Below are 27,795 nucleotides of genomic sequence, written 5' to 3'. Positions count from 1 at the left end.
TTATTAAGTTGTATGAGCTATTTATATATTCTGGAATCAAGCCTTTGTCTGTTGCATCATTTGCAAATATTTTCTCCCATTTCGTAGGTTGTCGTTTATGGTTTCCTTTGCTGTGCAAAAGCTTATAAGTTTAATCAGGTCCCATTTGTTTATTTTTGCTTTTATTTCTATTGCCTGGGTAGATAGCCCTAGAAGAACATTGCTAAGATTTATGTCAGAGAATGTTTTGCCTATGTTTTCTTCTAGGAGATTTATCGTGTCTTGTATTTAAGTCTTTAAGCCATTTTGAGTTTATTTTTGTGTCTGGAGTGAGGGAATGAGAATTTTCAGCTTCTCTTGATGTATTGCATATGTGCTGTAATGAAGTGCAAGGACCTACTATGTCCTTAATTAGTTTGCTAGTATGAAATGCAATTGCTGTCATTCAAGTCCTTACTTATCCCAGCATAATTATAAAATCATTCAGAAGGAACAGGAATGATAAAACAATGGGGAAAAAAGATCCAAAAAGTAAATAGAAAAAGATTACCTAAAGGGATATCTGAAAAGTGTTATATTCTCCAAGAAAGAGATACATTCATTATTACCAGAATGTCTTCTAGAACTAACCTCCCACCAGTCCCCCTAAAATCCACAACAGCTTATATATTCCAGTTGGTTGTAGCTTTGAATGATCATTTTTCAACATAAATGTCTATTTTACATGAAGTTGTATTTATAAAACTCATGAATTTTTCTCCAGACAATACCCAAATAAACTACAACAAGCAGATATTATAGAACATTTTCTCCATACTTTAATAATCACTTATTTTCCTGAGTATTTTTAGACTAGAAGAATTTTTTTCTAGTGCTAATCTGTCAATATAAAATGAAAAATTTTGGTGGTGACATTGCTGGTTTCTTTTCTTATACCTTTCTGTAGAGACAGAATTTTTAAAATATCAACCTCTATTTAAAAAAAATCAAATCAATTTTGAGAAATTGATAACTTAGTAGAACTAAAAAGATCCACAAATGAATATCAGGAAAAAATTCTGTAATTTGAAATAAAATATTTTTTTACTATTTTTAAGACCTATCATATATTAAAAAAATACTTGATAGATAACTTTTTTCAAATTGCAGTTTTGACATAAGAATATCTGTATATTCAAAAGTAAAATGATATCCAATTAAGAGATTAAATGTTCTTTCAGAAATATAACTGGTTGATATTTGGACTTTAACTTATTTTGTTTAAAAACATAAAAAAATAGTTGGATGTGTTTCTGGTAAGATTGTGGTCATATAGGATATTAAAACTAACAGGAATCAGACCTCTGCACTCGAACCCATTAATGCTACCTTCCGACTAAATGGGCTAATGTAATAAGCTTTGGTGAAGCACACAAATTTGGAAATAGTCTGGGTCGATTGTGCTCCTGAGGCATTATGGTGTAGTGAACAGGCCATAAGTTTGAAGGAAAGCCTAAATGTGTAGATTTCCAGCTCTCCCAAATACTAAGTTTATAACCTTGGACAATTTGTTCTTATATTTAATTAGACATGACATGACAATTCAGAATTTGATAGCAATATATCACATACGGAAAACCTGGTTTACAAAAATTAGTTCTCACACTACTGTGTGTCTGAACACTTGTGAGGGGGCTACAGAGTGAATATGGCAGGTGTCGAGTATGGCTAGTACTAGTAATAGTGATTACAGCAACAGCAGCAATACAGTAAAGAAGGCGGAGGCCGAGGGGTGGGGGGAGGAAGAGAACAGGTAGCAGAGATCAGACTAAGTATTAGTCACTTATTGGAATAATTTTTCATTTCTCCAAATGGTTTTTATTTAATACTTTAACTGTTGTACTATTTAGGCATAACTATGTTAACATGGGATTTGGGGGTTGTATTCGTCTGAGTGGGTTGCCACAGTAAAATCCTGACTGGATGGCTTAGACAGCAGGTAGCTTTCTGTTGCTTATTTATTTTCTCACAGTTTGGGAACTGAAAGGACAAGACTGAGGCACCTGCAGGGTTAGTTTCTGTTGAGACTCTCATTTTGGCTTGTAGATCACCATCTTCTTTGTATCCTCACATGGCCTTTCCTCTGTGCACATGTGGGGAAAGAGAGCGTTCTGGTGTCTCTTCTTCTGATAAGGGGGCCAGTCCTATTGGATGAGGGCCCCACCCTATGAACTCATTTAACCTTAATTATCTTAAAGGCTCAACATCCAAATGTAGTAACATGGGGGGTTAGGGCTTCAATATATATAATTTGGAGACATGCAGTTCAGTCCAGAAATGGGGGTGGAGACCAGAAATAGGGTAGAAGTTATAGTGAGAATTTAGTCGCTCCTAAATCAAGGAACCTAGTTAAAACCAAAAGAACATAGTTTCTCTAGTTCACAGTCTCATTTCCCAACCTCCTGCTCCAACAAGGAATATTAGAGACTTGTCCTATGTGGTTTTGTTTCATTTGTATCATTTTGCAAATAATGGACCCTTAACAACTTTAATTTCATTTGTTGAAGGAAAATTATAATGTCACCAAATAAGGGTTTTTTCATTGGCTTTCCATTGTGGACAGAAACATTTGCACATATTACTTGAGAAAAGGCCTTTTTCTCTCCTATTTTACAATGATAATTTCCATTATGTTTATGATTATTACATTTATTTCCAGAAGCCGTGGTGCTCCCACACTGTCAGCCAAAGCTCTCAATACCATATGCAAAATGTTTGTGACTTTAATGAAAAACCTGGACAGTCATTATACTGATTGCTTAGTATTGACTACTGACAGCAGCAGCTTTGTACCACTTGATTAATGCTTTTCTGGACCAACTTTTAATTTCAAGCTGTCTGTGGGGTCTCCTTAGCCTGGGTGGCACATATCTGTGCATGAGTTGTGAGGCTCCACCAGATGGTCCCCCGGTGTTACCCAGTGTTGACTGCCTCGCCTCAGTCTCTGCTACTTGGGAAATTTCTTCCCTTAGATGAGAAAATTGAGTCTAATTGTTCTGACCCTCATTTTCTATCTCTTCGGGCAACTAACAAAATTTTTCTTTAGCATTTAATGGAGATGTAGTTATTAATTACTAGTACTATTTAATTATATAATTAGATGTAGTTATTAGTTCATTAAATATTTCTCCTCTTATGTCTTCTTGTTTACCTTATATTTTACTCAAATTTAACAATGTAGGAAATCAGGCCTTATCATCATCTTAAGCTCAAAATTTTGAAATGATTTTCTTCTTCAAATATCAATATATATCTTTAATGGAGATTAAGTGATCAGAATCATCAAGGGTTCAACTCCAAAAGTAGCAGATATTTTTACTATTTTATTTACCACGTAAATTTATGACTCTCAACCCTAATGATCATAGACTAAGGGAAGAGCTTTTGAATTTTGTCTTTAAAATTAATACGTAATTTTGCTGCCTTAAATAATTTTGAAAATAAAATTAAGATCTGCCTTATGAGAAAGCAGAGATTTAAAACATTTACTTTAAAAAATAATCTGGGGTCTTTGAGAATCTCTAATCTTAGATTTATTTGACTGATTGCTAATCAGTCTTACAGTTATGGTTCTAGGTGACTATAGTTGATTGTATCTGACGATTGTGATGAGGGATATATTGCCTAGAAATCATATTATTGATAAAATGAAATATTAAGGTCTCCTATAATCTTATGGTTCAGTGAACAATGAAGTGCTTTCGGGCCCTGTGGGACCAAGGAAGGTAACTATTAAGGGGTGGGGTTTGGGACTGCTGGCTGAAATCAAATCCAATGAGACAGAGTAAGCCTATCTTGTAAATAACTATTTAATGACATGATTTTTATGGGAAAATTACCATTGTAGTCTAAAGCTCATTAACCTGTAAACTAACCTTTTATTTGGGATATATCACTGCCATAAAATTTAGCTGTTTTCTTTGCGTTAGTATTTATGAGTTCATGGTCTGAGCCATGCTACCTGCTGCCTCCTTCTCACTTGAGCTGATGGAGATACCAAGTAGCCCCAGTCCCAGCCTCCTGGAAGGAGCAAGTCATTAACGGTGGATGCTCTAAACATGCAGATCATTCTGCGCTGCCACCTTATTTCAGAAGCTAAACTGTGTCTTCTTATGTTACGGGAAGACTGAAGACTACTCAGTACCTTGAATTTATTATATTTCAATATAAAATGTTTCCACTGAAGGAAATAATTTTTTAAAAAATTAGGGAAAGCTAATGTACTATGAGAAAATTGTTTACCAACCCAAATATAGCTAGTCTAAGTCCCCATTTCCTCAGTCACTCATAAAGATGGTACCAGTATTGAACTGAAACGGCTGTGTGTTTTCAGTCAAGGTTCTACTTCTAATTCTTCACTGAGTCATTGTATGAGGGTGAAAGTACGGAATCAATTTTGGTGCAAGAGAATTTTCCCACCAACTATTTTTACTCAATTCTGTGTCTTTATGAGAAAAAATTCAACCAGTAGATGGCACTATTTACTTCAGTGAGAACAGTACATTTTGGCATAAAAATAAACAATTAATTGCTGGATGTGAAAATGTGTGATGTCTTTCACAAATGTGAGTCTCCCTCAATTGATCTGTACGCAAATACCACAAAGAGGCATAAAATTAATGCAGATTTCCTCATTCAAGAATGGACAGATACTTGCTTCTGGGACTTAGGATGTTTTTCAAATAATGAGTATAAGGAAAGACATGATAACTTTTAAAATATTGATTTGAGGGTTTCGTTATCAGCCTTGAAAATGTAAAATATATGTCTATACATATATAGACATATACTTTTGTATATTTTCAAATATAATTCAGTTACTAGGATACAGCATGAAGGTTGTTCTTTGCAATGCTTCAGCCAAACACAATAAGTATACATTCTGATGATCTCTTCCTCCCTAACATATAAAGGGTGGTAGATTTAACATGAAAAGTAAACATTATAAAGATTTAGCTATTTTCAGAGGCAAGACAATGATCTTTGTGGACTAGAGATGGAGGAAAGTGCTAAATGAGGTAGAACCTGAAAGCCAATTCTGCCAGGAAACTTTGACCCCTTTGGATAATGGAAACTAAATGTACCTCTTGTGGTATAAGGGACAGAACCCTGTTCTTTGCCTGAAACTAAAGACTTCCATTCAAGTGGAAGAAAGCTCAGAGGAGCAGTGGCTTGCCCCTGCAGCTGTGGTTTGAGGAGGAAGAAGGAAGAAGCCTCCTGGTCCAGATCTAAGCCAGCTGTCTACCGGCTCAATGGCTGGCCTGAAATATTGTCAACATCATTGTGCACATGGGCTCGAAACCCACCAGTACTGCACCAGTTGCCAGGTAGGAGCAACTGTAACACCTCTAGGCTGGAGGGGTGTAGTTGAAATGGTAACTTTGGTCAACATGAGCCTGCAAATCAATGTTTGTGACCATGCGAGGAAAAATTAAAAAAGAAAGTCAACACACTAAATGATTTAAATGATGAAACATTCTATTTTATTCTATTTTGGAAGAAAAAATGGGATTCATAATTATAATAATTAAATATTTCTAAATTTTAATAAACATATGAGTCTTAATCTTGGCAATTAACTTTGAGGGCTTAGCAGGAAAACTCCAAGTATGGCTATAGCCAGACACATCCAAGTGAAACATCAGGATATCAAAAAACAAGAGAACCTTGAAATCGAACAGAGAAGACACATTCCCACAGAAGTACCACAAGAAGACTAAAAGCTAGACTTTTCAAGAGCAACAAAGCATGCTGGAAGACACTGATAACTTGCTTAAAGTGCTGAGGGAAGCTAATTGTCCACCTAAGAGATGTTCAATAGAGAAGGGAAAATGTATTTTCACACACACAGAAAGTAAAAGCATTTACTATCCATATTTTTCTAGAAAGAATTATTCAAAGATATACTGTAGCAAGAAGATTAAATACAGAGGAAAAATATAAGAAGCATGAAAAAACAAAGCATGAAATTTGGTAAAAGTACATTGGCAAATTTAATTAAATGTTAATTACAAAATAAAAGAATAACCAATCTAGGAGCTAAACAAAAGAAAACTAAAATACTTGTTAATAATAACAGATTGGCTGGGTGGGAGGAGAGAGGTAAAGCCAAGATCTTTGCTTGATTTAGGAGGAAGATAAGGAATAATTTTATGCATCATAGGAAAAAAAATACACAGTCAAGAAATGAAGGGAAACCAGAATGCAGGAAGTATATGGGTGGCTTCAAGTTATATTTTAACCTTTTATGCATTAGAAGACAAAATATATGAAGTAAATATGCCAGATATATGAAGTAAATATGCTCCTGGACTGGAAGAATCAATATTGTTAAAATGATCACACTGCCCAAGGCAATCTACAGATTTAAGGCAATCTACAGATTTAAGGCAACCCCTATCAAATTACCCAGGACATATTTCACAGAACTAGAACAAATCATAATAAAATTTATATGGAACCACATAAGACCTAGAATTGCCAAAGCATTACTGAAGAGAAAGAAAGAGGCTGGAGGAATAGCTCTCCCAGACTTCAGACACTATAGAGCTACAATCATCAAGACAGCATGGCATTGGTACAAAAACAGACATATAGACCAATGGAACAGAACAGAGAGCCCAGAAATGAACCCACAAACTTTTGGTCAACTAATCTTCGACAAAGGAAGCAAGAATACACAATGGAATAAAGACAGTCTCTTCAGCGAGTGGTGTTGGAAAAACTGGACAGAAGCTAGAACACTCCCTTACACCATACACAAAAATAAACTAAAAAATGGGTCAAAGACTTAAACATAAGACAAGATACAATAAACCTCCTAAAAGAAAATATAGGCAAAACATTATCTGACATACATCTCAACATACATCTCAAAAATGTTCTCCTAGGGCAGTCTACCCAAGCAATAGAAATAAAAGCAAGAATAAACAAATGGGACCTAGTGAAACTTACAAGCTTCTGCACAGCAAAGGAAACCATAAGTAAAAGAAAACGACAACCTACGGAATGGGAGAAAATTTTTGCTAATGAAACTGACAAAGGCTTGATCGCCAGAATATATAAGCAGCTCATACGAATTAATAAGAAACAACCAAACAACCCAATCCAAAAATGGGCAAAAGACCTAAACAAGCAGTTCTCCAAGGAAGACATACAAATGATCAACAGGCACATGAAAAAATGCTCAATATCACTAATTGTCAGAGAAATGCAAATCAAAACTACAATGAGGTATCCCCTCACACCAGTCAGAATGGCCATCATTCAAAAGTCCACAAATGACAAATGCTGGAGAGGCTGTGGAGAATAGGGAGTCCTCCTTCACTGCTGGTGGGAATGCAGTTTGGTGCAGCCACTGTGGAAAACAGTATGGAGATTCCTCAAAAGACTAGGAATAGACTTACCATATGACCCAGGAATCCCGCTCCTGGGCATATATCCAGAAGGAACCCTACTTCAAAATGACACCTGCACCCCAATGTTCATAGCAGCACTATTTACAATAGCCAAGACCTGGAAGCAGCCTAAATGTCCATCAACAGATGACTGGATAAAGAAGAGGTGGTATATTTATACAATGGAATACTACTCAGCCACAAAAACCAACAACATAACGCCATTTGCAGCAACATGGATGTCCCTGGAGAATGTCATTCTAAGTGAAGTAAGCTAGAAAGAGAAAGAAAAATACCACATGAGATCACTCATATGCGGAATCTAAAAAAAAACATAAATGCAAAACAGAAACAGACTCATAGACATAGAATACAAACTTGTGGTTGCCAGGGGACTGGGGGGTGGGAAGGGACAGACTGGGATTTCAAAATGTAGGATAGATAAAGAAGATTGTACTGTGTAGCACAGGGAAATACATACAGGATCTTGTGGTAGCTCACAGTGAAAGAGAATGTGACAATGAATATATGTATGTTCATGTATAACTGAAAAATTGTGCTCTACACTGGAATTTGATACAGTACTGTAAAATGACTGTAACTCAATAAAAAAAGTTTAAAAAAATTTTTGAAGAGAGAAAAAAAATAAACAACATGTCTTTTTTGTTGGTAGTGAAGGTCATTCTAAAGGATTTTCACTCTTTTTTTAAAAAATTATTTTTTATGTGTTGTGGATTGAATTGTGTCCCACCAAAAGATATGTTCAAGTCCTAAACCCTAGTATCTGTGAATGTGACCTTATTTGGAAATACGGTCTTTGCAAATACTATCAAGTTAAAATGAGGTCATACTGGTTTAGGCTGGGCATTAATCCAATGACTGGTTTTTTTATACGAAGAGGAAAATTTGGACACAAACACACAAAGGAAGAATGCTATGTGACACAGAGGCAGAGGTTGGAGTGATGGCTCTACAAGTCAAGAAACAACAAGCAGTGCCAGCAACCATCAGAAACAAGGAAGAGGCAAGAAAATATCCTCTCCTAGAGACTTTAAGAAGAACATGGCCTGGCCAACTCCTTGATTTAAGACTTCTAGCCTTCAAGATCATGTCAGAATTGACTTCAGTTGCTTTAAGCCACACTATTCTGTTAGGATAGCCCTAGGAAACTAATACATTATGGTTCTAAGATTTCTCTAGGCTATGTTTAAGTATGACTCTTCTTTTTTGATCCTATTCCCTAAAAATCTTACATCTGATAATGTTCTTTAGTTAATTTCTTCTCTCCATTCTCTCTGTTCTCTCCTTCTGGAACACATTGACTCATGAAGGGAACCTATCATCACTGCACTGTTAGTCACTCCATATTCATGATCAGGAAAAGGGTCTGACTGCACAGTCTGTTTGAATCCTGCCTTTACTCAATGACCTTGATTATTCTAGAGGCCCTTCCTGTTTTGTGTTTGTATTTATTCTGAACATGGAATTTCTCTGAACAACACAGGATAAACAGCTTTTTTCTGTGCAAAACCACATCTCTGCATATGTTCTGGCTGTGTTCCACTGTCTGATCCCACTGACTTTCTGTCTTCTAGATCTTTTTCATAATTTCTGGCCTATTGTCAAAATCTATTCTTGTTTTACAGGTTTATACTTTGTAAATATACATCCTTATTGTTACATTAATAGATTGCCCGCAGGATAGGGAGTGAATGTGTGTGCTCAGTCTATCATTTTGAATTAGTCAACTGATAGTTTTTAATCTATTTATTTACCCAAGTTTGTATGTTTTCCCATCAGGCCTTTCAAACCATATTGGTATTCAAAGCTCTTCTGTAATTTTGTTTTTACTTTGTCTAGGATCCAGGCATAATTCATGGCTGTCTCTGAAAATAAGATATTTTTCTCTCCATGAGAGAATTATTGTTTTTATGCAAGCTGAAATTTTAATAATCTCATTTATATCATAGAGCTTATATGGTATTGGATAATATCCTCTAGTAAGAAAAATCCCTAAATATACTTTATTATGCCTAGGTTTAAATTTATTTATGTTCCAAACTAGTCATGCATATCCATGTAAGCCCCTAAATTTGGGAGAAGGCTAACTTGTCTTCTTAATGAAACTGCCAATTTAGATTTTTTTTCAAATGCCACATTAGTCCAGTTAGATTTTCTGGTTCATAGAAACACACACACACAAAATGTACAATGACAATACTTGCAGTATTATTCCCTAAGGCAAATTTAGTGCTAGAGAGTCTCAATTTGTACTAATGCAAGCAGATAATTTTAAGTATGTGTGGCACAAAATGTCCAATTAATGACCTGCTTAATTATCAGAAATCAATTAAAACAACTGTAAAATGAACACAAGACTAAAGATTTCCAAAGTGAAAAGAAGCAGATAAAATACAACATTAATTGAGAAGGTTCTGCCTTTCATTTTTATTTCATTCTGTTTGATTTCTTTAAGGAAACCTGTTTTTCAGGGATTTTCAATATATTAACTCTAGAGCTTCATATTTCTTAACCTTCAGTAGCAGGGCCTCAGAAAGGGTGGAATTGATGCATTTGCAGTGTGACAATAAATTTTTTTCTTTTTCTTTTCCCTTGGTATTATTTTACATTTTGCAGTATTTCCATCACTCAGAAAGGTACAGAGAATAATAAAAAGATACTACACCTATGTACCTACCACCCACATTCAATAAATGTTAATATTCTGGCTTTTTTTTTAAACATTTTTTATTGAGTTATAGTCATTTTACAATGTTGTGTCAAATGTATGTATGTGACAATGAATGTATGTATGTTCATGTATAACTGAAAAATTGTGCTCTACACAAATTTGTGGGGAGGTTTTCTATTGCTAATTCGACTTCATTCCTAGTGATCGGTTTGTTCGAGTGGTCAGTTTCTTCTTGTTTCAGTCTTGGTGGACTGTATGTTTCCAGAAACTTGTCCGTCTCCTCTAGGTTATCCAGTTTGGTTCCATATAGTTTTTCATAATATTCCCGTATGATATTCTGTATTTCTATGTTATTTGTTGTAATTTCTCCATTTTTCTTTCTTATTTTGCTTATTTGTGCTCTCTTTATTCTTTGTGAGTTTAGCCAGAGGTTTGTCACTAAAAAAGACAAGTTATTTTTAAAGGAGCAAAAATGAAATTGGCAATTGTCTACTAATGAACAACATTGTATGGGAGAATAAAATGAAGCAATGTCTTCAAACTATCAAAAAGATATAGTTTGAAGCTAAAATACTATACCCAAAAGAACTATTATTCAAAATGAGGACAAAATAGTTTTTTCAGTCATGTAAGTCTTCTAAAAGTTAGCCCTTTGGGGACAAATTGCTGTTGTTTGGTGGACCCAACCACTATTCTTATCCTTTTTTCCCATTGACTTGTAACAGCCAATGTGTGCCAGCCGCATTATACATTTCTGGCTAATAATAAGTGAAAAATTTTCATTGAGTACTCGGGAAAATTTTTTTTTTATTTCTTAATGCAAATTCTACTCTTTTCCTTTGCTCATCTTTCCTACTAGAAGGCTTACATGAAAACTGTGGCAGTAGCTATTCTGTTACTATCAGGAAAAGTAAATTGCAGAAATGTTGGACTAATATTACATAGCCCTACCAGCATCTTGTAGTTATAAGACACACATAAATTCCTGTTTGTCTAAGCTATTGTTATATGTATATCTTACTTGCAGATAGGCCATTTCTAATTAATACATTTACTATTAGAGCCTTTGAAATGATTATTTCAACATTTATTCCAGCAAAAGGAAAAGAGAATCTAAGAGAAAATAAGGTGGAAGACAAAAACAGTGATGATCAGAGAAATCAGTAAATTTATAGTTAAATCTATACAAATATTGATGGAATTATGAACAAATTATTATCATGTTAAAATTTAAGTCCAAGAATCTTTCAGGTGATAATTTAGGAGAGTAGTAAAGTGTAAATGGGATGATGCTTTTGATGTATTTGGATGTATAATTTTACCTATGTAGAATTAAACATAAAATTAAGATGGTCACAACAAGAATAAAAAATAGATTAACTTCTAAACCAAGAAACACAATCAAGGAAACATAATTATTTCAAAAAAACTGTAGTAAAAGTAAGAGAGAAAGAACAAAACATATGGTGAATGAAAAAACATAATATAAACTGCTTAAACAATTCTAAACTTGTCTCTTCCCATAATAAAAATTCCATAAATTACTCTATCAATAAAAGAGAGCTAGTCACATTTTGGACTGAATGAAAAATACAACCACAAGCTGTTTGCAGGAGGCATACCTAATAAAAAGTGAATTAAAAGGCCAAAAACAACAAGGTGAAAATAGGAATTTCAGATGATTGGCAATAAGAACACAAGTAGTAAAATAAATAATGTACAAAAAATGTATAACAGCCATACATTTTTGACATAAAAAATATAACAAGACAAATTAAGCAAAATCTAATAGAAAAAGTTAATTTAATAAATTCTCAATTGTAATGGAAGACATAAACATATTTTTCTCAGAAATAAACAGATTAAAGTTACAAAAATAAATTAGAAAGTAAAAGATTGTGTAAAGCAATCATAAAGCTTTATTTATTGTTATATATTAAAAGTACATATTGTTGTATATATATCCTTTAAAGCACCCAAGGGATCTTTATAAAAGTTGACTGTACATTAAGTCACTAAGAGATTATTCAAAGTAGAAATTATATCAGTGTTTTCTCTATATATAATATATTAAACTAAAATTTTAAAATTGAGAACAGTTAAAACTAAAATTAAAACTTGTCCACATTAGCATCAAAATTTAACAGAATATGTGCAATATGTACAGAAACTGTAAAACATTTTTTAGAAAATGGAAGCCTGAAATAAATGAAAAGATAGACCATGTTCATGGATCAGAAGACTCAATATTGTTAAGATATAAATTCTAGCCAAAAATACATTTGTTAATAAAAATATTTAACATCAAATGAGTCAAGCATTTCAGAGAATATATTAAACTCACATAATATAATAAGAAAAAATTAATATACAGAAAAACTTAACAAACTAAAACAAAAAATGGTGTAATCAATAAAAACCAATGCTGGTTAGTTTAAAGATGAAGAAAGTAGACAATCATTGGATAACATTATAAAGAAAAAAAGAAAAATATGTCAAATTTTGGGAATAAACTATTTACCTCACAGAGCTATTGATAAATTTGTATTTTTAATACAAAGAAATTTACATACAATTTTTAGTGTTTAGTTTGAGAATCTAAATGAAGTAGATAAATTTTAAGGAAAATATAAAGTATCAGTATGACTCAGGAGGTAGAAAACCCTACAATTGTATGAATTAAGTATTATCACTATTATTATAAAAATATTATAATATCAATATTATTTCTGTTTTAGAAATTAGTATCCTAAGACACAGAGAGGTTACGTTTCTTGCTTAGGTAACGCAGCTGCTAAAAAGTAGAAATCTGTACAAAATCCATGATATTGAGCACTATATTATGCTATTTAAATAAAATTATGGTTTCATTTCTTCCATAAATAAGATTTTGTGCTATAATTTAAGAAATATCCCTGCAGGTTATGCAGAAAGAGAACCCTCCTACACTGTTGGTGGGAATGTAAATTGGTGCAGCCACTATGAAGAACAGTATGGAGATTCCTCAAAAAACTAAATTTAGAGTTACCACATGATCCAGCAATCCCATTCCTGGGCACATATCCAGAAAAAATGAAAACTCTAATTCAAGAAGATACATGCACCCCAATGTTCATAGCAGCACTGTTGACAATAGCCAAGACATAAAAGCAACCTAAATGTCCATTGACAGATGAATAGATAAGATATGGTATACATATGCAATGGAATATAACTCAGTCATTAAAAGGATGAAATAATGCCATTTGCAGCAACATGGATGGACCTTGATAGAGATTATCATACTAACATAAAGTTAAGTCAGAGAAAGACAAATATCATATGATATCACTTATATGTGGAATCTAAAAAAAGATACAAATGAACTAATTTGAAAAACAGAATCAGACTCACAAAGAAAACAAACTTATGATCACCAAAAGGGAAAGGGGGGTTAGGATAAATTAGAAATTTAGGATTAACAGATACACACTAGTATATATAAAATAGATAAACAACAGGGACCTACCGCATAGCACAGGGAAATATACTTAGTATCTTGTAATACCTATAATGGAGCAGAATCTGAAAAATATATATGTATAAGTATAACTGAATCACTTTGCCATACACCTGGAACATTGTAAATCAATTATACTTCAATTAAAAAAGAAAAGAAAAAAATTTGATTTATTCAAGTGTATCTGTCATATTATGACCCACTTACTTCTAACCATCCCAGAAATTGTTAAAGATAATTTATTCACCAATTCAATAAGCATTTATTAAACATTATTCACCTACCAGGCAAAATGGATATCGTTGTCCTTAGGACCTCTCTGACTAAAGAGAGTTAATTTATATTGAGTTAATATATCTTAATACTTTAATACTGAAGTGTAGTAAAAATAGCAATAATGATGTGCAAAATAACAATAAAGCTAGTAGTACTGTACAAAGTTCAGTAAGTGGACAAAGAAAGGAATGACTGACTATGTGTGGAAATCAGGAAACAGCCATAACCTTCTGAGAATCTCCTGAGTTTTAGGAAAAATAATACAGTGATGGTAAAAAACTGATCAAAAACCCTGAACATATCTACAAATTGTAAAGTATACCATAATATTCCTCACAATGAGGGAAAGTTGCTGTTGATGAAAACTAGGAACTGGAAATTGTCATTTCCTTCAATTCGTTGTTAGAACTAATTTGTGGAGACTGGCCTGTCCACTGTTTACCTGAAGGCACTTTACGTATGTTAATGCATTTGTCTCCACAATATTGTTATGATGTAAACATTTTTACCCATTTTACAGGTGAAGTAACTGAGGCCCAGAGGCACTAATTACCTTTCTCTAAAGGCTATAACTATAGCACACAGAAGGGCTAGAACTAAACTCCAAGCTCTTGTGTCTGTGGGAGGATAGTGATGGGAGCAGTGCAGGCCAGTGATGTTGCTCTAGGTCGATGACCCTGGAGAAGGTTGTGAGGATTGTGGGAAGGCAGCTCCCGTAGAGTGGCCATCAGACTGGACCCAATGGAATATGGTGAACATATGGTAGAAAAGTCCAAGTGGAAGTTACAGATCTGTGGTATAAAAAGGTAGAAATAGGATGTTGCTCTTCCAAAGTGCACATTGTCTGTGAAAAAGGATTTGAGCCTTGAATAAGGGATTTGATATGTGAAAGAGAAAGCTGCAGGGAAGGCAGTAAATGGCAGAGAACGGTGACGGGGAAGGTGCAGAAGACTAGCTCAGCAGACATCGATACTTTGCCTGATGTTTGTGTCATTTCCCTCCACCTGGGTGGCGACAAAGCAATGCTGTATCTAAAGAAACTTTGTCATGTTCAGCTGTGAGTGTAGGCAGCTCTGCTAGGAACCAGACTTTATTATAAAGGCAGTATTTTTCCAGGAGCTGTGGCTGCTTGGGAACATTATACTAAGCCAGGAGTTTTTAAGCGTTGCAGGTCATCAGGGTGTTCTGAGGGGGGAATTCCTGTAGGACAGGGGAAAGAAGGCAGGGGACAGGGTGAGAAGGGCTGACAGACAGGTCAGTGGGGTTTCCCTTTCCATTATGCGTCTTGGTACATCAGCAGATCATTTGGTCAGAAATAAAGGTTGCTTGGAACATCATTTAATTTAGATGGAAGTCCTATAAGCAAAGGGAGGATTCCTGTCTCTAGGGGACCTAGAGTCTTGGTTTAAAAATACCTCTGCTCTGAGATCAGATTTAAAATATTAATTAACCCATTTCTCCTGAGATCTTTTTTATCTCCTATTATAAAACCTAATTTTCTTAATTTTTTACTTCTTTCAGACAAAAACCAGCTACAATGATGAGGCAAGAAAAGTTTGGTTTGGGCTCTTCTTTTTTCAAATTCATGTGATTTTCTTTCTCAGACCCACTGCCCCAAGTGCCTAGAACACTCATGCTGTCCCTCCCAGCTACTACCTAGCCTCCTGTCTTCTCACCTGCTTGTGTTCAGTCCCTTACTAATCCCGCTGGGGAAACCCTTACCTGTGCTGGAGGAGGATAGGGTGAATGTGTTATACCTAGCAGGGCTGTTTTGCATTCTAACTAAAGATCCCTGATGCTGGTGCCTGAAATCCTTATGATGTGCAAATGATGTGCAAATCAATCTTTAAAAGTGGAGTTTCAGGTACCTAGGTAAGCTATGGCAAGAGATTTGTAAAGCTGAAAATTTTTTTTTCTTGTGTTATTTTTTTAATCTACAAAAACTGAAATAGACCAGAATTTCTTTACAGGCCCTATGAGAACTAACACTATTTCGATCTGCATTATGGAGTATTGGGAAGATGCATTCCCTCCAGATGCACCAGTAAATTCTGATACAAAGGATTACTGCAACGCTGCACACTTCATCTGTGCACGAGGCGAGCTCTAGAAACTGCTATCAGATACATAAAGAAAATAATGCCAACAACTAATTTTACCACCCTCTACCTCCAGGTCAAAAAAGCCATATGATCTGCCATTACAGAGTTTTCAGGAGAGACATGAGAACACAATTCAGTAGACTGCATAGCTTTCCTTCATTACATTGGAATAGCTTTTCTTTATTTTGGGAGGAAGTCCAGAAAGGTGATAGCTGTGACAACTCACCCGGTAAATTAAAATAGCCATCTGTTTCAAAAAAAAAAAAACTTTTTTTTTTTCAAAGGATCAGGCAGAAATACAACACAGTCAGGATTGATATTTTTAGTAATTGTCATTCTTATTGGAATAATTTCTTTCTGTCTCTCTTCAAAACACAGCACATTTCATTCTTTTTATTTTTTATAAGCACATACATCCTTATTGGACCTTTCATAAAACATGACACATTTCTATCCAACTGCCTCCCTTTTCCTTCTCAAACTTACCTCTGATGACTTCACCATTGCTAGCAATTTAAAGATAATTCACTGATTGACATTCTTCTTACCAAAATGGTCATTTCTCAATGACAGATGGCATGTAGTCTAATATCAATTATTAATCGGAGAATTTTTTTCTTGTAACAAAAATAAGAGCAAACCAACTAGTTACTGAGTTTCTACCATGTGTTCACATTTGGGTGACAAATTATAAAATGAGAGAAACTAATCATTTCCAAGTGTCTACTGTGTCTTTAGCATTTAAAAATAAGTAACCTCACTTGCAGTTCAGAAAAGCTAAGCAAGCTTCCCAAAGTTATATGGATATGTAGCTTTGAAGTAATAGACTCAGGGTTCAACTTCAAATCCATATACTTTGAAGGCTGAGAAAACACCCAGCATAACGTATTGCCTGCAGGCATAGAGAGAGCTCTCAAAGTGCAGAAAGTCAGGGGCAAGACTTAAGAGCAAAGAGAATGCCTCCAATCCAAAACACCTCAGATGAATGAGTGAGACAAAGAGGATATCCCAAATGCTAATAATTCCATGACAGGAAATGTGGTGGAGCTTGCTTTCCTGGAAGCAGGGGGCAGAACAAGGATTTCCTACAGATTTGGATCCTGGGGGATGGAGATATGGAGAATTTTGTAGCTGGAAGAATGGTAGCCAGATGGTTTCAGTGTTGAGTATGATGTGCTGTGGACATTGAAGACAAGCCAGGAGCGAATAATACAGTCATCTAGAATTATCAGTAAGAGTGATTCTTTAGACAAGAAATAGAATGTTTATTTCCTACAGAAAGTTCCTTTGTATTCCTTTGTATTTGTTTTCTTCCCAAAGGCAATCACTTTCTAGTTTCTGTGTTAAGAACTGTGAGAAGTCTGTGATTTTACCTTTTGTGAAATCTAGTAAGTCTTCCTGCCACAGTTTCACAGATTCTGGCAGAAGACATGAGTTATAATAATAGTGAAACAGTTTTGGATTCTAAGCAAAGAAGCTGTGAAGAATTGTTATAGCTGTTAAAGCCAGGTCAAGGATGAAACCTCATTAAGAGGTGGTGAACACATAATAGAAGCCTTCAATGAAATATGAATTGTATTATGGACAGAATATCCGTGTCCACCACCCCAAATTTATTTGTTGAAATCCTAACCCCTCAATGTGATGGTGTTAGGGTGTTGGGCCTTTGGGAGGTAACTGGATCATGAGGGTGGAGCCCTCAAGAATGAGATTAGTGCCCTTGTAAGAAGAGACTTGAGAGCCTGCTTAGGCTCTCTACTTTCTGCCATGTGAGGGTGTATTGACAAATCAGTAGACTGCAACCCACAAGAAGGCCATCATCAGAACTCAGCAATGCTGGCACCTGGATCTCAGACCTTAAGCCTACTGACTAAGACAGACTGGCTTCATGTTTATCAAATGACTTCCAAGATCCTAAGCTTTATTCTTTGATTGTAATTCTTATTTTGAACTACATTAATTTAAAAGGCAAGAGTCCAATTTAGCATATTACAAAATTAGAAAGACATATGTGAAATGATATTGTGGTTTTATATGGAAAGGTTTTCCATTTTACACATTAATATAAAAGTGGTCTGTAAGAGTGCAAGGTTGGCAGACCATGATGAGACAAGCTGAAGTGACTGTCATCTCAGACATGGCTGGTAGACCTTGAGGTCAGACTGATTCAACTGAGCGGATCTGTAACTGTGCTTAGAGAAAGGGCATCTCTTTCTTGACAACTGACTTTGCAATAGTTTTTCTCCAAGTTTGGATTATTTTCTTTCAAACGTGTTTTTTTTAAAAAGTAAATGTGATGTACAAAATGATAAGCTGCAAAGCCAAGGATAAGTCTATTTCTGAAAATTAAGCATAGGTTTTGGATAAAAATGCTTTAAGATAGAGTGAAAGAGCTAGCCCCCAAGTTTATATTGGTTTATTCAACTCTCAGCACAGTTTTAATAGTTGAGACAAGACAAAGATTCTGTGTTTTTCGTATTAAGCTCAAGGCTTTTTTTGTTTGGTAAATACTGATCAACATAAAGTGCACTAAAACTGAGAGAACTTGTAGAAAACTTAGAGGATGGATAATTTTTACACTAAAAATAGAAGAATACTGGGTAGGAAGAGGGGATGTGGGCAGACTTGAAGCAACAGAGAAGTGAGTGGGCTGTATTTGTAGTGGTTAGGTTTGTACAGCTGATTAAGAGGCTACTTAAAAATTAAACTATTTTTAATATAATTCACCATCTTCCTGGATGTAATCACTTCCCTCCGCTTTTTGAAATTTTCTCAAGAAACTAATCATGTTTCAAGTCAATTTCTGTCAGTTTGGTTCTTTTTGATCACAGAGAGACTACAGTGCCCAAATATGGGGGAGGAGGGCTATATGCACAAATTTGTCTTTACTTATTCATTTATTTATTGTATATTCCTGTAGTTTAATGATCAATTTTGCTATTTTCACAGTACAAAATGGGTTTTTACCACCTTGGTAGAGAATGTCAATTGTCCTTTAAGCTAAGAGTGGTCTGGTGACACAGTCCTGACCAGTGATACATGAGTGCAAGTCAGTGGTCGGGGCTTTCAGGAAGCTTTTTAGAGGGATTGGATTTGGCTGGTTTGTTCAAATGGAATTATAATCAAAGAAATAATTTCATGATCAGAAATTAATTGCTGAAGGCCGGAAGGCCCTTCTTAAGAAAAAAAATCAGCATTAAAAATGAAAATCTAACAACAAGCTGGAAATAAACAGAAAAGAGCTTGGGGGAAACATGCCAAGTGGCAGCACATACTAAGGCAGAGGGTAATCCATCAGACTTGAGGAAGTACATGGCAAAAACTTTTTCTTCTCAGAAATTCTTTCAGATGAAGATTGAATCTGTTTTTCTAATCTTATTCTAGTATTAGTTTTTGTGTGCTTTATACTGGCTCTCCCACTGAGGTTGGAATTTGCACAGCCCATTTCTTCTCAGAGTGTATCAGGGGAGTATCTCCTACCCTTCCCAAAGTTGTAGCCATGGCAACAACTATATTCCAGTCTGAAATTCTGTTGAATAAACCTCTCTCCCTACTCAGCATTGCCAAAATAGCCGAGTCCTAGTGCTAGCATTTGACTTACAAATTCTTTCATCAGTTTGTGTGGTCACTTGTGTCTGGATGATTTTAGCCTCCTTATTCACAAAAGAGGTGATTGTATTAAGCAAAAGTTGGAAATAGCAATACATTTGTGCGACAATGATAAGATTGGAATTTCCCTACTGTGGCCTGAGCATCTTTGACAGAGCCAGTTCTGCTCTGAAAGTAACTTTGCACAAAGGGGACTGACTCCTTGTACTGCTACTCAGGGCCTCGGTGCCGGCCACCTGCATCTAGAGTTGTTTGTGAGGAGACACTGGGAGGAACAAACAAGCCATTTCTTTTATCTAATCTGTTGATACTAAGAGAACTACTGCTTCTTCCTGTTAGAACCTAACCTGTAATTTAAGATGAAATCAGGAGCTTTTGTTTTTTTTTCCATTTGCCAGCAAAGAAAGACCCCGACCTAACTTGTCATGTAACAATCAATCCCAAAACATAAAGACAAAGCAGCAACTCTTGATTTAGCTCCTGTATCCTCAAATTAGCAATTTGGGCTATGCTCAGCTGGGTGGTTTTTCTGGGCTAATCATGGGTAAATGGTCTGCTGCTGAGTTGGTTGTGGGCTGGTTGAACCAGGGTTGCTTTAGCTGAACTGTCTCCTCTCTTCAGTGGGCACCCCCTCATTTCTCTCATCTCCAGAAGCCTCCACCTTTGGATGGGAGGAGCTGAAAATCACATTGAAATGGGCACAGATACAGAAAGGAGTGAGGATTCCGGGTCACTTTTACAAACTACCACACTTGCTTGTTGGCCAAGAAGACTGCAGGTCAACAATGAAAAAACGGATCTTGGTTGAAAGCAACGACTTCGCTAACATGACTTTCAGGTAAGAGATTATTCATGTGACTCAGGGCGGGTGTGAGGCAGAGAAGTGCCTATACGTTGATTTTGGCTTTGGCAACAGATTTTACTTCTAAATTACGTGTTGTTTTGTTGTTACTGTTTTATTGAGGGAAACTAAGAAATACTTTAAAATGTGGCAGTGTACAACTCAATGCTTCAGTCAGCATTTAAAAAGAATTTCCTTGAAGCAAGAGAAAAACACAAGAGAGCAACACGTAGACAGCCGAGATTGTTTTACTCAATTTGCTTCTTGTTGAAAATCTGTCAAGTCTGTGATTCTTTGACATGGTACTTGTTTCTGGTATATAATGAAATTGTTGCTTTAGTCTACTGTATTCTCCTCTATTATTATTTTGTTCAAACAGGATACTTGCTGAGTTGAACCATGAAATGAATTGTATTGAACATCAACAACAAAAATGTGCTGGGTGTCATTTGAGTGTTCATTTCTGTTCAGTTCTTTTTACAGTTATTATTTTGATAATGTCATTTTTTCATTAGATATCATAGAGGAAGACAATGAAGCTGAGTTAAATTGGCATGGCTTAATAAAGGAGTCATCAGTGAGAGTAAAAGCAGTGGGCACTGTATAGATCTCCTAGTTTTACTCTTTTACAATGCAATATTTGTTAACTGTTCTCCATATATTAATGATATGATGTCCAAGGATTAGTCTTTAGCCTGAAAACATTTGAACATGACTGAAGCAGGTAAAGGAGTAAGCTAAGCAAATATCAGTGGAATAAAATCCCAGCAGCTGAAAAGATTGAGTTAGGCAGGTTCTTTGCATTCTCTGAGAAAAACGACCTGATCACTGTGGCTGGAGAAAATTGAGTTGAGGAAAAAAAGGAGGTGGGATCAAAGAGGCAAGGGTTGCGGGGTTGGGAGACGGGTCACATAGGTGTTACAGGCTGCTGTAATGAATTTGACTTTTACTCTGAGATATGGGAAGCCAATGATAGGATTTTGAGCAGAATGTTGGAATGATTTGTTTTTCTTTATAAAAGGATCACTTGCTTGCTTTGTCAGAATAGAACATGTGTGTTGCAGAGTGGCAGTGGATGGACAGCTATATAATGGAAGCTGGGGAACACACTCGGAAGTGTTCTCTTTTGTTGTAAATCCATTCCTTGTCTTTCCTCTGATCAGATCTGTATATTAGAGGTGTATACTCCTTGTAAATGTATTTCTTAGGCTCCTTTGTGAAAAGGTTTCAGGCTGAATTTGATCAAGGATAAACACTGTCATGAAGTTAAAGGCAGGAAGAAGGGAGAACCAAGCTCCCTCTCTCTTCGCTTTGGGTTGTACCTCTAGTGGCTGCTACATGTGTCCCATGGCTAGTCCTGGCTGGACAGACCTATTCTGGTTGCCACTTCGGTCTTGGCTCTTGGGTTCCAGGAACACTGACTCTAGGGTTAGAGTAGCAGCTGCCTGTAGTAATTGATATCCAGATTAGTTTAACTCTTCTAATTGTTCTTCCAGATATTCTAACACTTTGGTAAATAGCTTCTATTAATTCTGCAAAGTAGGTTCTGTTATTCCACTGGACTTTGACTAACAGGGTGGGACATTACATTAGTCTAGGCTAAAGATGATGGTGGCTCCAAAAAGGGTGGTAGCAATGGAAGTGATGAGGAGTCATCAGATCCAAGATACATTTTGTTGGTTGAGTCAACAAGATTTCTAATAGAGACTATGAGTGTTACGAGACAAATACAGAGTCAAAATGACTTGTGCTTTTTCCTGAGAAATTAAAAATAGTATTTCCACTAAGATGAGGAAGATATAGGTAAAGTAAGAGTACTGTGGAGGAAATCAGGAATTCAGTTTCGGACACGCTGTGTTTGAGAGCTCTCTTACATACCCCATTGGAGATGTCAAATTTTCAGATATATATATATATCTGCATCTGGTGTTCAGAAGAGGGGTCCAAACTGGAGATATAAATTTGGAAATCAACAGCTTTTATAGTTATCCATGCAAAGTTACAAGACTAGAGGAGATCATCCAGAAAATGAACATATATAAAAAAAGAGAAAGCTAGGAAAAGTGAATCAGAGCCCCATGTACCACACATTTTATCATTTAAATTTTTATAAATGAGTGCTCCCCAATACAGCCTCCTACAATGATGGAAATGCTCTATATCTGCACTATCTGGTACAGTATCTGTATTTGTTTTTGATTTCCACCATAACAAATGATCTCACAGTAGGTGGCTTAAACAATACACACTTAATACCTTGAAGTTCTATAGGTCAGAAGTCCAACATGGTCTCCCTGGACTAAAATCAAAGTGCTGGCAGAGTTACTTTCCTTTCTGGAGGCTCTAATGGAGAATCCACCTGTTCTGACTTCAAGAGACCAGCTGTATCCCTTGGCTCAGTCCCTTCCTGCAACTTCAAAGCCAGTAAGGCCTGTTGATTACTTCTCACATCTTATTACTCTGATCTTTTCTTCCACCTCCTGCTTCTACTTTTAAAGAGCTTTGTGATTACATTAGGCCCACCTGGATAATCCAGGCTACTATCCCTACCTCAATGTCTTGAACCTCAATCACATTGGCAGAATCCCTTTTGTAAGGTAACATTCATAGGTTCTGGGGATTGGGGTGTAGACTGAACTTTGTGGGGCGGTTATTCATCCTACCAGTGTGGCCACCATCACTATATTGTAGCTGGGTGCTTGAAATATGACTAGTGCAACTGAAAACAAGATATTTTTAACTTTAATTTTAGTTCACTTAAATTAGAGTTTAAATACCCACATGTGGATAGTGGCTGCCTTATTGGATAGCACAGATCTAGAGGAATAGGAGAGGGAATAGAATAGTGTAGTAATACAGATCAGCATGAAGAGCTACATATGATTCATAGTAATGAATTTTAAGTAAGGCTTTAGCATTGTTGTGAGTATTTCTACATCCATTGTTCAGCTCATGACAGCCATACACTTGGCTTGAGGAAACATTATCAGAAAACTAATTATATCCCAGGGAAGAGAAAAATTTTGGATTCAAGAAACAGTGATGAGCCAAGGGGCCAGAAAAATGTTCACTTAACTCTACGTAATTATTGAGGCTGCCACTCCAAAATTTAATACAATTCTTAAAGCAGGATTGACAAAACTTAAGATCCATAATGTAATAAACAATTATAATATTTATCAAAATTAAATGATTAATTCTTTTTTCCTTTTTTATTGAAGTATAGTTGGTTTACAAGGTTGTGTTAGTTTCTGGTATACAGCATAGTGATTCACTTACATATTTTATATATATATATATATTCCTTTTCATATTCTTTTTCATTATAGGCTATTATAAAGTATTGACTGTAGTTCCCTGTGCTATACAGTAGGACCTTGTTATTTATTTTATATATAGTAGTTAGTATCTGAAAATCCCAAACTCCCAGTTTATCCCTCCCTCCCTCCCCTCCCCTTTCCCTTCTGGTAACCGTGTTTGTTTTCTATGTCTGTGAGTCTGTTTCTATTTTGTAAGTAAGTTCAATTTGTGTCATTTTTCAGATTCCACATATAAGTGATATCATATGGTATTTTTCTTTCTCTCTCTGTCTTACTTCACTTAGTATGACAATCTCTATGTCTGCGCATGTTGCTGCAAATGGTATTATTTTATTCTTGTTTTATGGCTGAGTGGTATTCCATTGTATAAATATACCACAACTTCTTTATCCAGTCATCTGTCAGTGGACATTTAGCTTGCTTCCATGTCTTGGCTATTGTAAATAGTGCTGCTATGAACAATGGGATGCATGTATCTTTTTGAATTGGAGTTTTCTCTGGATATATGCCCAGGAATGGGATTGCTGGATCATATGGTAAATTCATTTTTAGTTTTTTAAAGAACCTCCATACTGTTTTCCATAGTGGCTGCACCAAATTACATTCCCACCAACAGTGTAGGAGGGTTCCCTTTTCTCCACAGCTTCTCCAGCATTTAGTTTTTGGAGTTTTGAATGATGGCCATTCTGACTGTTGTGAGGTGGTACTTTGTTGTAGTTTTGATTTGCATTTCTCTGATAATTAGAAATACTGAGCATCAAATGATTAATTCTTGACATTGATAGAAAAAATGCATTGAAATATTTTGAATATTTTGTTCCAAATTTAAGGGCAACTAATCAAATAATAGAAATAAAATATAGAATATACAATTCATTAGGGAGAAAGAAGTAACAAAGTTAGATTAAATGCAAAAAAGTGATATTAAAATGACATTTAAAAACATGAACAACAGAAAACTTAACACAAGGTGGCAGCAAAAAGTTTAAACATATTGATTAGATATGTATAATATCTAAATAGACAGAGTATAATTAGCTGTTTTTAAGAGCCATATTTAAATGACACACAGAGGTAGAAATTAAGCAGAGAAATCAGAAGGCAGAAAATGGAAAGAAAGAAATTTTAGCAGATGTGGGAACCATTAGAGTCTTCCCAGGAGAGTTTTGAATTCACAGTGCCTATGGGGCTCAAAATGGCCCCAATACAAATTTAATTTGGCATAGTCCCTAATTAGTAGTTCCCCAAGATGGTAGAAACAAATACAAATCCTTTTTTTTTTTTTTTTTGAGGTGGAGTGCAGTGTGCCTGGCTGCTACCTGCCCATGAATTTTCTAAAATAAAGCCTAAAAATTCACATGCCTTCCTAGGCACCCAGAGGTTGCTTGTTTTCCTTTCAAAAAAAAAAAAAAAAAAGACACTTAGAGAAACAGATACACATAAAGACAATAGAATCCTGTGCCAGTGTCAGTATTAATCAAATTATTTTTCCCTTTATAATGAAGAAAAAAAATGACCACCAGACACTAGCAAAAAATCAATAGCACAAAAAAGAAACACAACCAGATAATAACTTTTAGTAAAAATTCTCTAACAGGCCGAATAATTTTGAGGAAGTGTTGTTAAAAATACATTTTTTAAAACAACAACACAAAGGTAATAAAAACTACTAGGAAAAAACCAAAAAGCCACACAAAGAATGGTTCTAATATTAAGCGAAGTGTGAAATGTGGCCTGATTTTGACTTGTCAAAGGAGTATAAGAATAAAGAATAAGAATAAAAAAATCCATTTGAGCTTGATATTTTTAGAGTCATGGGGGTCATGGCATTAGACCTATTGAGAAGGAAAGTTAAATTCTAGTATACTACTTGGCTCAGGAGTGAACAAAGATATAATAGTGAAATTACAGTTTGTTGAATTTGAATATTTTGCTTAAATTTTTGATGAAGCACATATAACTTAAATGTAATATTATTGTCCTTTAACATTATAATAATGGAGGTATCTACATGGAAGTTTGAGATGAGAAGAAAATTAAATGATAGGATTAGTAATATCTTCCCATTACACAGAGGGTAGTTTAGATCCTTGTCTAAAGTTATTGTTATAAGAAAGATTGGCTTAGGAAGTTTTTTTTAATTACTAAGGTAACCACAGAGGAGTTAAAAATATCCAGTGTGAAAGGACAAAGTCAAGAATAGACAGTGGGTAATGTGAGCAAATACTAATCTTTCAAAGGGAGGAAACAATAGATAATGCCTAAAGTTGTTAATCCATAAAACAGAGATATAATTATTTTATTCAGCGTTAAAGAGATAACCACCAGAATAGCACAAAATAGAAGTAGAAAAAGTAGTTACCTCTGGGAAATGTAATTATAGGTGTTATAATGTTTAATACTGTCAAAATCTGCTTTTAAGAAAGAGGAGATATAAAGAGAGCAACTTTTTATTTGAAATTTGTATCCTTGGAGAATGCCATGAAATTACTGTATCCAGAAAAGAATAATAGCTACTATTTGAAAAGAGCTTTTTGAAAGTTAAAAGTTTCTTAGCTTTCTAAAATGTTTTTTTTTTCAGTTTTGATTTTCTCTTTCAGTGTTACTTGAGTATTTCAAATTAGGTAGGTTTATTTATTTAATTACTTTTTCTGTCTTTTCCTCGTTAAACTAGAGTTTTATTGTGCTCAGAAAATGTAATGCATTGAAATTCCACTTTTGAGAATTTTTAGAGATTTTCTTATTAGCTAAAGAGTTTTTTATAACTATTCATGACATTTAAAAAATGTAAATTATTTTTTGTAAGGGTAAAGATTTCTGAAACTTAGCTCTGTTACAATACTGTATAATACTGTAATAATATACTATTGTAGGCTATGTGTAATTACTTATGGGAGTGATACGTTAAAGTTTTGACCCTTGTAGTTTTGTATATTCTTCCCTCTACGTTTATATGTTTCAAAGGCATGTTGTTTGCAACACAAAGACCCATAACTATTTCCTGTTTAATCAAAATAAAATATCTATTCAGCTATTAATAATTTTTTTCCATATTTAAAGACAATTTTGAGTAGTTTTAAGTTCACAGCAAAACTAAAAATAAAATATAGCATTCCCATATACTCCCTGCCCCCACACATGCATAGCTTCCTCATTATCAGCATCCCCCATCAAAGAAGTACATTTATTGTCACTGATGAACCTATGTTGACACATCATAATTGTCCTGAGACCATGGTTTACATCAGGGTTCACTGTTGGTGTTGTACATTCCATGGGTTTGAACAAATGTAGAATGACACGTGTATAGCCTTGTAGTATCATATGGAGTATTTTCATTTCCCTAAAAATCCTTTATGCTACACCTATTCATCCCTCTTTCTCCACAACCTCTGGCAACTGCTGATATTTTTTACTGATTCCACAGTTTAGCCTTTTCCACAATGTCATGTGGTTAGAATCCAAAATCCCTTTTCAGATTGGCTTCTTTCACTTAGTAATATTCATTTAAAATGTCTTTTCATGGCTTGATAGATCATTTCTTTTAGGTGCCTAATAGTATTCCATTGTCTGGATGTACCGCAGTTTATTTACCCATTTACCTACTGAAGGCTGTTTTGATTGTTTCCAAGTTTTGGCAATTAGGAATGAAGTTGCTATAAATATTTCATGTGCAGGTTTTTGTGTGGACATAAGTTTTCAACTCCTTTGAGTAAACACCAAGGAGCCTGATTACTGGATCATATGGTAAGAGTATGTTTAATTTTGTAAGAAATGGCCAAACTGTCTTCCAAAGTGGCTGTATTCTTTTTCATTTCCGCCAGTAATGAATGAGAATTCCTGTTGATCCACATCTTTGGCAGCATTTAATTTTGTCAGTGTTCTAGATATTGGCCATTCCGATAGGTGTGTAGTGGTATCTTGTCTTAATTTGCATTTCCTTGATGATATATGATGCGGAGTACCTTTTCAGATGCTTATTTGTCATCTGTATATCTTCTTTAGTGAGGTGTCTGTTAAAGTCTTTGCCCATTTTTTAAT

The 27,795-nt window shown here is 35.1% G+C and overlaps 2 long non-coding RNA genes across 9 annotated transcripts in view; one reads left to right on the top strand and one right to left on the bottom strand.

The window, feature by feature from the left end:
* Window positions 1–27,795, top strand: part of LOC140686450 (uncharacterized) — a 266,956-nt gene that overhangs the window by 172,912 nt on the left and 66,249 nt on the right. For all 7 annotated transcript variants that reach the window (XR_012060285.1, XR_012060283.1, XR_012060282.1 and 4 more), the window contains exon 5: window positions 20,245–20,431. This is a non-coding gene — a long non-coding RNA (uncharacterized lncRNA). The remainder of the gene's footprint in view (window positions 1–20,244; window positions 20,432–27,795) is intronic.
* The window catches only part of LOC140686456 (uncharacterized), a 73,667-nt gene that overhangs the window by 19,079 nt on the left and 26,793 nt on the right, over window positions 1–27,795 (bottom strand). The gene's annotated exons all lie outside the window — the stretch shown is intronic.

This window comes from Vicugna pacos, chromosome 2 (assembly GCF_048564905.1).
Source record: "Vicugna pacos chromosome 2, VicPac4, whole genome shotgun sequence".
NCBI classification, from domain to species: domain Eukaryota; kingdom Metazoa; phylum Chordata; class Mammalia; order Artiodactyla; family Camelidae; genus Vicugna; species Vicugna pacos.
This window is presented reverse-complemented; position numbering and strand designations above follow the sequence as displayed.